Below are 15,012 nucleotides of genomic sequence, written 5' to 3'. Positions count from 1 at the left end.
TCAGACTTGTATAAATAATAGATTGAGGGATGCCTGGGTGGCTCAGTGGTTGAGCATCTGCCTTCGGCTCAGGGCTTGATCCTGGAGTCCCAGGATCGAGTCCCATATTGGGCTCCCTGCATGGAACCTGCTTCCCCCTCTGCCTGTGTCTCTGCCTGTGTGTGTGTGTCATGAATAAATAAACAAAATCTTTAAAAATAATAATAATAATAATAGATTGATAAGTAGGTAGATAGATTAAAGGGCTCTTATCAGAATATACAGTTTTTAATGCCTACAAACAACAATAAAAAGACAACCCAATTTTAAAAGACTAGGCAAAACTCATGATCAGAAACTTCATTAAAAAATGGATAAGAAGGTGCCAAAAAAAAGCTTTCATAATGATAATGTGCTCATTATCGGTAGTTGGCGGATAAATGCAGATTATAACCACAATGAGGAGCATTTCCAACTACCAGAATGATTAGAACAAAACAAACATACTAGACAAACCAAATGTTGGTGACCATGTAGAAAAACTGGAATTCGTAGACATTGCTAGTAGGAGTGTAAAATGACAGCATCACTTGAGAAAACTGACAGTTTTATATAAAGTTAAACATATACACCCTATGACCCAGCAGTTCCACTCCTACATATGTACCCAAGAGACAGAAAAACATATATCCACAAAAAGACTTGTTCACGGCCAAACTCAAAAATAAAGAACATACTGATGGTTGCCAGAAGTGGGGGGTAAAGGACAGGGGAAATGGGTGGAGGTGGTTAGAAGGTACTAAAAAAGAAAAAAGAATATTGGTTGGCAACTGTATTCAAAATAGACAAAAACAAGCAACATCCTAAATGCCTGCCAACAGGACAACAGATAAACTAAGACATGCGTATAGAGTGGAATACTAGTAGGCAATGAACGACTGATACAGGCAGCTACGTGGGGACGTCTCCAAAACATCACATTGAGTAAAAGAAACCAGACTCAAAAGCATGCATGCTGTATAATTCCTTTTTGATGAAGTTCAAGAATAGTGATAAAAGTCAGAACCCTGGTTGCCTCTGGGCTGGGTGGGGAGTTGACTGCAAAATGTCACAAGGGAGGGCCTCCAAGTAGCTCAGTGGTTGAGCATCTGCTTTTGGCTCATATTGTGATGCTGGAGTCCCAGGATCGAGTCCCACATCAGGCTCCCAGGGAGGAGACTGCTTCTCCCTCTGCCTATGTCTCTACCTTTCTCTCTGTGTCTCTCATGAATAAATAAATAAAATCTTAAAAAAGGAAAGAAAAGAAAATGTCACAAGGGAACTTTCTGAGGTGATAGAAATGTTCTGTATCTATCTGGTTTTGAGTGGTGATTACAGAGTGTATGTAATTGCCAAAACCCTTCAATACACGTACTTGAGACCTGGACATTTTATTATATGTAAATTATATATTCTCAATTTTTAAAACTTCTTTTAAAAGGGGGAGAAAATGGGACACTAGCAGCTTTCCCATTTTGCTCAGCAGTTAAGCATCTGCCTTTAGCTCAGAGCGTGATCCTGGAGTCCCAGGATCAAGTCCCGCATTGGGCTCCCTGTGTGGAGCCTGCTTCTCCCTCTGCCTGTGTTTCTGCCTCTCTCTCTCTCTCTCTCTCTCATGAATAAATAAATAAAGTCTTTAAAAGAAAATAAAAATAAAAGGGGGGAAAGATCCCTTAAATTGTTTTATGAGGCCTGTGTGGCCCGGCTACATCCCTGATCTCAGCACCCATCACTGTCCACCTAATTCACTCCACTCCATCTAGGCAGGCCTTTTTGCTGTTGCTTGAACGTACCAAGTGGTCTCCTAATGCAGAGACCATGCCTTACTGTTGCTTCTGCCTGGAAAGTTCTTCTCCCAGGTAGCTACACAGCTTATTTCTCTACCTCCATCAGGTCTCTGCACAAATGCTACTTAGCCTTAGGCATCTAAACCATCCTATAGGGATCCCTGGGTGGCGCAGCGGTTTAGCGCCTGCCTTTGGCCCGGGGCATGATCCTGGAGACCCGGGATCGAATCCCACGTCGGGCTCCCGGTGCATGGAGCCTGCTTCTCCCTCTGCCTATGTCTCTGCTTCTCTCTCTCTCTGTGTGACTATCATAAATAAATAAAAATTAAAAAAAAAATAAACCATCCTATAGAAAAATCACAATTGCTACCACCATCTATACCACACTCCCTATCCTCCTTTACCCTTGCCTCTTTGTCATAGAACTCATCAGCATCTGACATATAAAAAAACTAATTATACCTTTGCTTATTGCCTGTCCCTTTCTCCTAGAATTAAAGCTTTTTGATAGCAAAGGACTTCGTTTTGCTCACTGCTATATCCCAAGTAAGCAGAACAGTTTCTGGCATGCAGTAAATACCCATTAAATACTTTGAATGAATGAACAGAAGGTGATGGTACATCTGATGAAAAATATCATAGTAGATTGGTATACTTATTTTTGATTAGACTTCTCTTTCTAACCACCAGCCAAAACACTTGCATTTTAACACACAAACAAGATGACTAGCAGATGTGTTTCGGGAAAAATAAACAACTTACTTCAAAGAACTCCACAATATTTTCAAGGGCCTGTGTGGCCAGCCTTGAGAAGCCCTTTAAGATGAGAAGTCATAGAGCAAAGTGATATGTGAGACTGGCCTTTGTGTTCTGGGGATGGACCAGCACCTGGGAGTGACCATGTTCTACAGTCCTCTCTCATGGCCCTCCAGAGGGTCAGGCATAGGGTTTCTGAGCTGCCATCATTTGCATTCCAAAATCACAACCATTCAAGACCAGAGACCTGAAAGTTATTATTAAAATTGTCCAATACAAACTAAAAACAGAGGAAACTGTTCCCACACTTGAGGTGTATTGCCACAGGACTAGACTAGAATCTGGTTCTGGATTCAAGGACCAATTCCATCATTAATTAGTGGTGTGACCATAAGCAATCAGCTAAAATCTTGGCACTTCATCTCCTTCAATTACAAAAGAGGGGGTTCAACCGGAAGATTACTATGATCACTTTCCAACTCTGAAAATTTTTGAATTTGCGATCTCTTATATCCATAGATGAGGAAGAGTTCAACTTTTTATGAGTAAAGACTTCAATTGTGACATCTACATTTTTAAAAAATAGGTTTATTACAAATGAGTTTGCTATTTCTTTGTACAACGGATGGCATTCTCTAAAACATGAGGCCTAGCTTCCCTTTCGCCATCTTATTGGATCATTGACATAAGTAAACAGATGTAACACCCTGCATTTCCTTAAGTAGATCCCAATGCTCAGACACAGTCTAAGTCAACAATCTGACTATTTGAATTAATGAAATCTGTCCATGTCGGCCAAGTCTGGTGCTCTTTATGAACAGATATTTTCAAAGCAGATTTTTGTTCCATTTCTAGCTCTGAACCTATAAGCAATATGACATTGGTGGAGACAAAAGCCCTCTGAGCCTATCTATATATCATCTATAAAACAGATCGTTTCAGCCTTTCTTTACCTACAAGTTATTTTGAGAGTCAAATATATGGGAAAGCTTAGAAAAATACATTTATGTGAATATGAGATAATATTATTATAGTATGGCACTTTGAAAGCCAACCTAATACCAAATGGAAATGCTAGGAGTTCGAGAAGAATGTTTGAACCTTTGGGCACTTGGAATGGAGAGCACATACAGTCTCCCACCATTCCCAGCACACATGGAGAGAACAGGGGTGTTGTGGGGGGGAAAAAAAACAATAAATTTTTCAGTCAGTGAAGCCAGAACACACGTCCCCGTTCACAGACTTCGCTGTGTGGTGTGGGGAAAGTTAATCACTCTGGGTCTGCGTAAAGGTTTGTTTAAGTCATGTCAACTCTTCAGAGGTAATAAAGTGTAGAGCGCTTTATTTTCCTAGCAACTGTTCTCTGTTCACTTGCCTAGATAGCTGACTCCCTTAAGGAAATCAGTCAGATCCTAATACTTTCCAGGAATTCCATTTTTATAAGTGGAACATTTTTTAAAAGTCCTTTTCCAATTGTTCAATGCTAGTATAATAGAAAAGGATGTTTATACACTGACCTTTTATCTTGAGACCTTGTTAAATTCACTGAGTTACTTTTTTGTAGATTTCTTGATTTTCTATATAAACAACCATTATTCTGTGAAGCAAGACAGTTTTATTCTTCTTTTCCTAGCTCTATGTCTTTTATTTCTGGTCATTCCTCAAGAATGGCGCACACGTCAGCAAGTCCTCGATGGCAGCTGTTGTTTCTCCAAAATGTAAGTTCTCAGCAACAGGCTCTAGGGGCAATTGTGAGAAAATGGGAGGAAGATCCTACTTAACAACTTGCCCCACCATATCCTTATCCTTAAAATGGAAATGGGGCAGCCCAGGTGGCTCAATGGTTTAGCACTGCTTTCAGCCCAGGGTGTGATCCTGGAGACCCAGGATCGAGTACCACGTCGGGCTCCCTGCATGGAGCCTGCTTCTCCCTTTGCCTGTGTCTCTGCCTCTGTGTGTGTGTGTCTCATGAACAAATAAATAAAATCTTTTTTTAAAAAGGGGGGCGGGTAATAATGGGCACCTGGGTAGCTCAGTCAATTAAACATCTACCTTTGGCTCAGGTCATGATCTCAGGGTGCTGGGACCGAGCCCTGCACCTCTCCCTTTCCCCTGCCCCTGCTCATGGTCTCTCTCATTATCTCTCTCTCTCTCAAATAAATAAATAAAATCTTTTTTAAATAAAATAAAATGGACACAGAAGTTCTACCTCCCAGATATGCTATGAGCAAAACACAAGATTATTATGTAAAGAAATGTGTGGCAAATACAGTCGATTGCATATAGCTGGGGCTTAATGAATAAGTATTCTTTTTGGCAATACTAACATCAGAAACTATATAGAGACAGCAGTAGCAGCAGTAGTGTCCTTCGGATTAAAGGCCGACTATATAATGACGGTCCATGTCTCCTGCCATCTCGAAGACACAAACAAGATTTTCCATTCCTAGGCACTAATGCCTCATTAGGCAAGTTGGTATCCATCTACCTGGTCCCAGAAATTTTTGGTTCCAAAGGCTTCAAGAAAACCTAGAATAAAACCTTAAAACTGGATCAAGACCATCCATTATCAGATTAGTAATAATGTCTGAATGGGGTTCTTTAATTTGGTTCTTTGAAAGCATGTGCTTTGGAACCCTGTGGGTAAACTACTTATAGATTTGCTAAACAATGTAGGGTCAAAATGTACTAATTACAGTGTGGGTTAACTAGCTATTATTCTTAACTAGTTATTATTCTTGTTGGATCATCAATTCCTCTTACTATGAGGTCAGTAAGTGTATCTAGCTAAAATTAGCAAAGCCCCAGTTCTAGCCCTGGTCCTGTTTTCCTTTGACCTTTCATTCTTATGTGTCTGGCTTACTTCTTTTTGTCCTGGCAGGACCCCTGGCATGCTTCATTTCCGTTTACAGTGACTGCTGCTCCTGCTGTCTCTAACATTTCATTTACCTCTGCCTCTCTTCAGATGCACGCTTGGCAGAGTCAATCAATGACTCTTCTCTGCATAATCAAGCCAGACCTCACCCTTGGCCACATGGTCATGGAGTCAGTGAGTCCTAGCTGTGCTGTCATAGGACAAAGATACAGGTCACTCCTTTCTAGTTGTGATGGGCCCTCAGGCTACCCGAGCTGTTGGTCCTGTATGTTGGTCATACTGACCCCTGGGCCTTCTGCCTTTTCCACCACATCTCCGTAAGCCACTCTGATCAGACGGTTCCCAGGCCCCCTTTGATGTCTTCAGTTCAGAACAGTGATCCCTAGCCTTCCTCTTGCTTCTCTTAGGATTTAGGGTGAGAAAGAATGTTTCCGGGCAAAGACCTTCCCAAACCATGTCTCCGGAGATTAAAAAAAGAATCTTTGGCTATGTTGTCTTCCTTCCTAATCAATTTTCAAATGCTTTCTAGTTCTCCCACAGTGATGTTAAAGATTAGAATGGCTGGGCTTGGTATGCAAATGATATGGCCAAACTGGGCAGCTCTTCAGTTCTTTAAGGCTACTTCATTCTTTTCTGCTAACTGCACAAGGGTTGCGCTTTCATACCAACATTTTAGATGTGGTCAAAGGGGAAAGATGCTTAACCCAGCCTTCAGAAAATGGCGGTCAAATCCTTTCATTTATGAAGTGAATGTGGCTGCGTGTCACTGCCTTCCACTAAAATTGAAGAAAAGGTAACTCACTTCACTTGGACTAGTGTTTGGCTGTGGGGACTGTTAAAGAAGTCCTATAATGTCTAGACCACTGTTTGAACATGTCTTCTAATGCATTATCAACTCATTCAATTTAAACCTAAAGTATCAATTGCTCTCATGTTCATAGTCACTATAGAAAAAAAGAGACTGCTTCTGCAGAGTGTGTTTATACATGTGTTCACAAATATATATGTTTATAACCATTTTCCGCTCAAAAGACCAGGCCCCTGGGACTTATTTTCCACATAGACAAAGGCAAGGTAAAAACACAGGGATTTTTAACCCTGCTTATGCCTTGAAGAAGTCTGATCCTCGAAGCTGGGATGACTGGTGATTTTCCAGATTCCATAAACCAGTGCGAATTTGGCCCATAGCCCTTGAACAGGCAACTTTCTCACAGTGGGAAATGATCTCACCATAGACTAAAGATAACCACCATGGGAGAAACGCCTACTTGGCTTTCTTCTTCACATTTGGCCCCATTCCTTAACATCTGAGAGCCAGAGAGATGGCCTGTCCTCTGAAGCCTGTTGCACACAAACAGAAGGCTAACCCAAGTTGTTGTCCAGAAGGTCAGGGAAAAAATGAGTCTTTGTCCTGCTTCTCTTCTTCTCACTGTCAGCACGATGACAAGGTGCATGAAGGCCAACTTGCCACTGACGCTTTGAATGAAACTAATAAACATTCCAAGGAAAAGCTATTAAGTGAAAATCAGTATCTACACCATCTTCCCTTTTCCCCTGGGCACACAAACCATCTTTATAAAGGGTAGAACAGAATGAAGGGAACAAAGTTCTAAATCATGCAACAGAAATTTGAGTTTAAAAAAATCATTCGTTTATTCTACTTAACTTGCTGTGTGACTACAGGCGTTTTACTGAACCTTTCTGTGCCCAATTCTACAGCTTTAAAAATAGAAATCCTTGGACTCAGGCCTCATGGCTCCCTGCAGGACATGATTTGAGGTGGGGTTTTGTCTCATGAAGCTGCCTTTTAATTGAAGTCAACAGACGCAGGAAGCCCTTGGACCGACAGCTTCCAATAATCTTCGGCCACCGTGCTAAGTATGCAAGTAGGCACATATGCACAATGTTTCTTCCTTGCAGCACTAAGACATCAGAAATGATGGTAAGCCCAAGCTGCACCTAAGTTTGAATTGCCAGAAAGCAGGATCAGCATGAGCCACAAAGGAACTCCAGGAAAAAGCCTGTGGATCTAGTGTCCAGGGCAATAGCCAGAATCACTTGCCCGAGTCAAGAGAAGAGCACAGAGAGCTGGCAAGAACATACTCTCTCAACTATGCTTGGAGAACAAGGTAAAGTTCTGATTTGCCTCATCTTGATCAACATAGTATTTGAGAAACAGAATTGCCATTATTCCTCTATATTCTTTGAAAAACAGCTTGGCCCACCAGAGTCTCACACTTGGAAATCTGCTTTGCTCTCTACTTCAAGTGACCAATGTAAATATGTTTGTCAGGAAGGCTTCCATCTATTTCTCCAGGGATGAGAATGGCTGAGTTCACTGCAGTAGGTCCTTGTGATTACAGTAGATGGGTTCTCTTTCCATCCGCTGAAAGTACTCTTGGCCACTTTGCAAAATAACCTAAGCTCTTGGGAACACCAACACTTTGGAAATTGTAGGAAACTTAGCTTCACTTTTCTTCCCCTGGGGTAATCAGTTGGTTCCAGCACACAGATCCATTGCTAAAGATGTCAGTGGCTAAAGGGTATGAAATTAAAATGTCATGCAAGCTGTTTGACAAGAACCTCTTGCCTCTTTATCCATTCTAAAGAACTCTTCTTTTGACTTCAAGCCCTTAAAACTCCTCGACGAGGATGTCCAATAAAATTGCCTGCAATGAGGGGTGCCTGTGGCACAATCAGCTAAAATGTCCTACTTGGTTTCAGCTCAGGTCCTGATCTCAAGGTCATGAGACCAAGCCCCGTGTCAGGCTCTGAGCTCAGTGGAGAGTCTTCTTGGAATTTCTCTCTCCCTCTGCTCTGCCCTCCTCCCAAATAAATAAATAAATCTAAAAAAAAAAAAAAAGAATTGCTCACACTGAGGGAAATACTCTATATCTATGCTAGCCACATGTGGCTATTGAGCATTTGAGATGTGTCTAATATGACTGAGGAACTACATTTTAACATTATTTAACTGTAATTAATTTAAATTTAAATAGACACATGTGCCTAATGGCTGTCTATTAGCACAGTCCTGTTAGGTTAAATATTCAATTTAGTGATTTATTCTCCTTTGACCAGCTGCAAGGTGCCAGTTATGATGTATTGCTTGTGGCAGTCCAGATTGATTCCCCAGGATATAGACGAGAGGAAAAATAACTGTAAGATTCTTAAAACATTTAAAGCCGCTATCTAAAAAGCAGATAATTGAGTAGGAGGGGTACCTTAAGTGAAAGGAAAACAAAATGGACTCTAGACTCTGCCAAGAAAAAGAGAAGTAGGTTGTAATTATGGTCTTTCCCTTGGGCTTTCATTAAGTCAAGGTTAAATCATCTAGAATCTGTTTTAGCTGTTCTTTAAGGGGACTACTCAAATGTGGCTGTGTCTCCCCTAGGCAATGGTGCACTCACCACTGGATATACGTCGGGGCTACCCAGAACCATCCTCTAGTCTCCTCCAAGCCTTCTTTTGTGGTGCAAAAGAAATTATGGTGCTGGCTACGTGGCAGATGGCAGCAACTTTCCACCCCCTGCAGCATCAAAAGCAAAAATCTTTCCTCTGTGTGGTTACACAATCACTATCTGGGGGAGCAGTTAAAAGAAAGAGGAATCCCCTGATGATTTCCAGATTGATCCCCAAATGATTATGTGAGATGCCATGATTAAAATTAAGGACAAATTTACATAGAGTGAGTTTTCTTCTATGGGGCATAAGAGAATCATAGGACTATAAACTGTTATCCTTGAAAAGGACGCACTCAGGCTGGTTCAATGTCATTCCACAAATGAGGAGACGACCTTAGACACTAAATGAAAGCAAAGCAAGGACGAAGGATGAGGGATGGGGAAAGGAAGGCATACGTAATGAATTTCTGCTTTGCATGTGCTAGGGTGTTTACACATGTGTCACACTCTGTTCTCACCCTGCTTTGCCATCAAGTCAGACAGCATCTCACACTCACCATACAGGCTCCACTCACCCTAAAGCACTGTTGACCAGGGAAGAATTTCCTGAAGCTTCTCTAGGAGAGAAGCTTCTCTAGGAGAGAGGAAGTAAGAGTTTCCATCACACACCACCCTCTGAACAACCTAATGAAATGTACCTTGGCCATTTCTCTTCTCCTCAAGGTCCTTCTCTAGCCAAGGCAATGGGGGTATGTTTCCCCTCGATCCTCTTCCAAGATGCACCTAAATCACTCTACTCCTGTGTCTCAGCTTCCAATTCCTTCTAAATCCCTCCCCCACCCTTTTTTAATGCAGCATCATCCAGAGCATTCTCTTTAAAACCCTTCAAGTAGTTCCCACCCCACTCAGGATAAAAGCCAAACCTCTTGTCCAAACGTCCCCACATAACTGGACCCTGCCCACCCCTCAGCCCTCTCCTCCTACCACGAATCCCTCATTCTACTCGCTCCTGGTCTGTTGAACTCCCTGGAAAATTGAGCAAACATACTTGGCTCATCCCAGCGGCAGGGTCTTTGCACTTCAGTGACCTCTGCCCAAAACACTCTTTAATCATGAGTTTTGCATGGTTTGCTCCAATGACCCAGAGAGAGGTGTCTTCTGAGCAGCCTGTCTAGATGGACACCTCCCTGCCCCCACCCCGCTATCCTATCTCTACCCCTTTCCCTGGCTTTTTCTGCCTAGCACACTCATCATTGCAAACATTATATTGTTTTTCTTTTTGACTATTTGCATATTATCTACCTCCCTTAACTAAAAGGTAAACGGTACTATCCGGGTATTTGTCTCCCCTATTCACTCACATCCCAACTGACCAGGTGTCGAAGGAATGAGTGAAAGCAATTTAGCTCCATCCTAACTCTTCCAAACTTGCAATCCCACAATCCATCAATCTAATAAGCAAACAAAAAGTCTTCTAATGACTATCATCCACCTCCTCCTCTTAGATGACAGCAATCAATTATAAGTAAAATCTAATTTTTTCTTAAGGGGTGTCTCCTTAGTCATCATATAGATCTTGTCACAAAGCTGTTATTATATACAATGAACATGTGAGGACATGGTGAGGATACTGTAGGGCTGAGCTGCTCACACACTGAGGGGTCACACACTGAGCTTCCTAGCTTGATTCTAAAGCTGGTGCTGTTTCCATCACACCATCCTACCCTGCCTGCCTTCTAAAGCAACGTACTCAAGAGTTTTGGGGAAAACACAGGGCAAAGAGCATATGGAAGGATCATTGCTCTTATGTGTAGTCTTTCACTGTCATTGATCCTTGCATAGCGTCCAGTCCCACACACAATGAAGCAGGTAGCTTGAACTTGCCTTGAGGAAGTCTAGTCTCATAGGGATCTTCCCGTCTCATTGTGCTTTGTGCCAAATGAGTCCTGCTGAAGGCACTAAGGTGTTGGGCTTCCCAAGGCACAGACCTGGTTGGCCATCTGCCCAAGATGTCCTTTGTGGCACCATCTGCAGTCCCCATCCAGCCCTATAGCTGGAACAAGAATCAAACCCAAGGTCACCTCGCACCTTGGCACCTCAGGCCAAAACAAGACAGGGGTCTTACTCTCTCTTCTCTCCTGATGCATGTTGTACCTGTAAATGTGCATATGTGATGCAGCCCAGGTGTTAACTCCAACTTTAACTCTCTTCAGAATACATGTAACAGTATGACATGATTAAACCTTGTACGATACAATCTCTAAGATTTAATTACCATTGGTAATAAATTAAACTTAACAGAACTGACACCTGAGGCCCATTGTGATGAAGGATAATTAGATAGTCTAATAATGCAAAGGTAAGAATATCCTAATTTATCATTTTACTTTAATTTAAAAATTCAGTCCACTATTCTTTCTAGTGAATACAACAAAAGGGAAATTAGGGTATTAGGGCCATGAATCATTTTTTCCCTTTATTTCTGGGAGAGGGAGAAAGTGGAAAGGAAAAGATAAAGGTTACCTTTGCTGAAAACTAAGCTACTCCAAGATGTTTGAGAACACCATCATCTGACGCAGAAAAGAGAGGAAACATGTCCAATATAAGCTGATTTGTTCATGCAGCCTTACTGACTCCATTATTCATTGGCAATAGAGGCACAGATGGGACCATTAAGGGAAAAAAAAATCAGGAATTAAGGTACCGATTCCTCTATAATTACTTTAAAATAGTTCAGCCCAGACAGTGTGTGTCTGTATGTATATGCATATATGTTAACTTTCATGTGCACTCTGCATGTGGTTAGTTAACATCTGCAGTACCTAATAAAAATTCATATTCCAGAAAGGTTGGTTAGCATTTGATGGTCCCTAACCGGAAATCGTAGGCAAGCACCTCAGGAATAGCAATCTAAATTGGCACCAGATGGTTTGCATCAAGGATGTTACACTCTTTCCCCCCATTGGTAAATGAGAACTATTCAGGATATGGGGTTGGTTAGAAAGATCGCCGACTTCCCCAGCCTCACAAGGGTAGGGTATATAATCTAGCAGGCCCAGCGCCCTGATCTTTGGATATGACTGAACCCCCCTTTATCTTTTGTGGAGCATCCTACGGGGAGAGAAAGGGTGATCACTCTTCCAGAAGGACTCTGTATGTATACACTAACTTCTGCAAAGACGATGAATGTGTTTAAAGATACAGTTATTTCTAAAAGTTGTCTTGGAGTTCTTAAGCCAGGTTCATAGTCTCAGAAGAACATTATTGGCAAAAATTTGGCAGTTTGCCAAAGACCAACTGTAGAAGAATTTCCCACTTTATCAAACACAGAAGGTTAGTGTATTTTCCTGACCAGTCTTTGATTCATGAGTACTCCTGGTGAGGCAGCCCCAGGCAACATTCTAGAATAGGTCGACATTATGCAATAGCCTTATAAAACCAGCAGGGAGGAACCTGCCAACTTCCAGAAATGGTTCATCACCTCACAAAGGTAATTGGCCTAATATAATGCGTATGTTGTGTCTAAAGTCCAACTTCTGGCCAATGTCCACAGCAGGGCATTTATGAATTGGGGTTTTATTTGCACTTTGTGAAAGTTTGTCATTTATTACCTTTTGCAAGATTTTACTCATGGATTCCTGCTATGAATTATTAGGTCCTTGAAGTCGACGCCTCCATTCCTTTGAGCAGACTGTTTCCTTTTATTGTGATTCCTTTCCCCCATCCATGCTCCCTTCTTTCACCAAGACCCCCCACTTATCCTTTGCTACTCAGCTCCAAAATCTCCTGGGCCAGGTGGCTTCTGTCTCCTTAAGGCATTTACTCACCACTTTAGTGCATTTCTTCATTCGAGAGACAATTATTGGATACCTGCTGTATGCAAACACTGTGACAGGCTCTAGGAACTCAGCAGTGAGCAAGACAAGGAGAGCTCACATGCTTTTATTTTTGGAAGAAAATCAGGCTTAATATAATTTAAGACAAAGTCATAGCATTCTCACCTACAAACTTCCACCATGCAAGTTTGTCTTTTTAGGAAACAAAAGGTCTTAGGGGACAGAAATGTATTTTCTTTCTTTTTTTTTTTCTAACAGAAATGTATTTTCTGGTCACCCAACTGCACAGAAAGGTTAACAGGTCTTCCAGAGATGCCAAGCTCCAGCCAGGGGACTTGCATTCTGGATAAATCTGTCTCAAGTTTTTGGCTAAATAGCCACTCTGAACTGATCCCCAGCTTTAAGCTGAGGTCTCTCATTCGGCCCTGAAAGCAGAATCACTGTCTCCTCCACTAAAGGGCTGATGCAGTAGGTTTTATCATATTCATCTCCTTAATCAAAAACCAGCTGTGGAAGAGATGAGACTTCAAGATGCCTGTAATGATACTGCTCTATACACATTTATGATCACCTGTACTTATGTTTTCAAAGAATTAGACTCATGTTTGAAATGTTGGAAAGGCATGTGTCCATTCTAAGTGCCCAGCACCCAATTTGGGACACATTAGGTTGGAGGTGCCTACTAGAGGTCCAAGTGGCCACCTCAGGTCAGCATTAATGCACCTAGAGCATTAATGGAACCTGCTTCTGGAATGTTTATCAACTGGCTGCCTGTCACCTTTGATACAAGGACAATCCAATAGCATGAAATTTGTTGCAGTAAAAAAAAAAAAAAAATCCTGAATGCGTCCTCATAGAAACTAAAAAATTCCAATAGGATTTGAAAAAAAGTAGCAGCCAACAGAGACCAAAATAAACCCCTTTAGGCCTATCTCAGTTCAACATGTTAAAATATCCCAAGACCTTTCTCAGCACATATATTATTCAAAGGTCAAAAAATTCCCTGTGCAAATACCTAAAATATCTACAGGACGTTTCAGCAAAATGCCACATTAAATTATTTCTCCACTACAGTTCAGGGCTTAGGTTCCAGGATGAGGAAGGGGGGGATGAGCCTGACCCATGAGCCACCTCTCACAGGTCTTCATCTTAGCCAGGGAAAAAAAAAATCATTGAATTATTTTTCTACATATTCCTGAATTTAAACGTACCCTTTCACTAAGTTTATGTATCTTTGCATTGGTGGCATTAATTAAAACAAGTCTCTATCGAGTAGGATTCTTGAAGGTGAAAGAAAAACTGACCCCCCAAATGTTGGCCACTCACAACTTCAAGTGCAGAGGTAGATTTGCCTCGGGCACAGCTGACTTTAGGGCCCAATTGCTGCCACTGGGACAAGACTGTTGTCAGTTCCTCCCACCTCTTCCTTCTGTGTGCTGTGATCATTTTCCATCTACATGTGGTAGCAAGATGGTTGTGACAGCTCTAAGTTTCAAATCCTCTCAAAGCCATGGATTAACGGTGAACACTAAGGCAGGGCAAGTCACTACACCTCTCTGTGCCTGTGTCCACATTTGGAAAATGAGGATGTCCATAAAATACTTCCTACACGGAAAATGCTTAATGACAATAAATGTTGCTGTTATCATAATACAGTTCCCTATTAACAGTGAGAACATCCGTTTTTCCTATGAGAGAGTGCTAAAAAAGACATTCTCAACTACCAAATCCGTCAGAGCTTAATACTCTCTCACGTAGAATAATACCCTTGCTTCTCAGGAAGCTTTGGCCTACCATTTGAATCTGGTAATAAAAGTTGTGGGAGCAGGAGATTCACTAGACACAGGTTGATACTCTGTGCATTTGAATTCCTGAATAGGAAACCCTGTCAGGGACTCAAGTAGTCTTTCGCTGGGATAGGCCAGGTGGCTGACCCAAAAGGGTAACTTGAAAATATGTGCTTGAATTTTTTAAAAGAACACACGGTGTTTTTTGGGGGGAAGACTGTGTTCCCAGAGCAAGAAAGGAGTTGCCAAGCATGAAGCTGGATCACCCAAAGAGAAAGTGCAGATTTCAAACATATTTGCAAGTTGCTTCTGAATGTTTAAACATTTTTTTAAATTTATTTTTTATTGGTGTTCAATTTTGAATGTTTAAACATTAACTACAGGGCAGTAAAGATGCAACAATTGGGTAATTTGAGGAAGAGGTTGTGCTTTGAACCCTCCCTTTGTTATTTTGCCTTTCACATCCTAAGCTTCAACACCTGTAAAATGGGCACCTGCACATCAGATCTTGAATAAAGGCTCATCCCCATATCACTTCTCCCTCCGTGA

The 15,012-nt window shown here is 41.6% G+C and overlaps 1 protein-coding gene across 4 annotated transcripts in view; it reads right to left on the bottom strand.

Annotated features, from left to right (window-relative positions):
* Window positions 1–15,012, bottom strand: part of PALM2AKAP2 (PALM2 and AKAP2 fusion) — a 469,130-nt gene that overhangs the window by 372,748 nt on the left and 81,370 nt on the right. The gene's annotated exons all lie outside the window — the stretch shown is intronic.

Source organism: Canis lupus, chromosome 10, assembly GCF_048164855.1.
Source record: "Canis lupus baileyi chromosome 10, mCanLup2.hap1, whole genome shotgun sequence".
NCBI lineage: Eukaryota > Metazoa > Chordata > Mammalia > Carnivora > Canidae > Canis > Canis lupus.
This window is presented reverse-complemented; position numbering and strand designations above follow the sequence as displayed.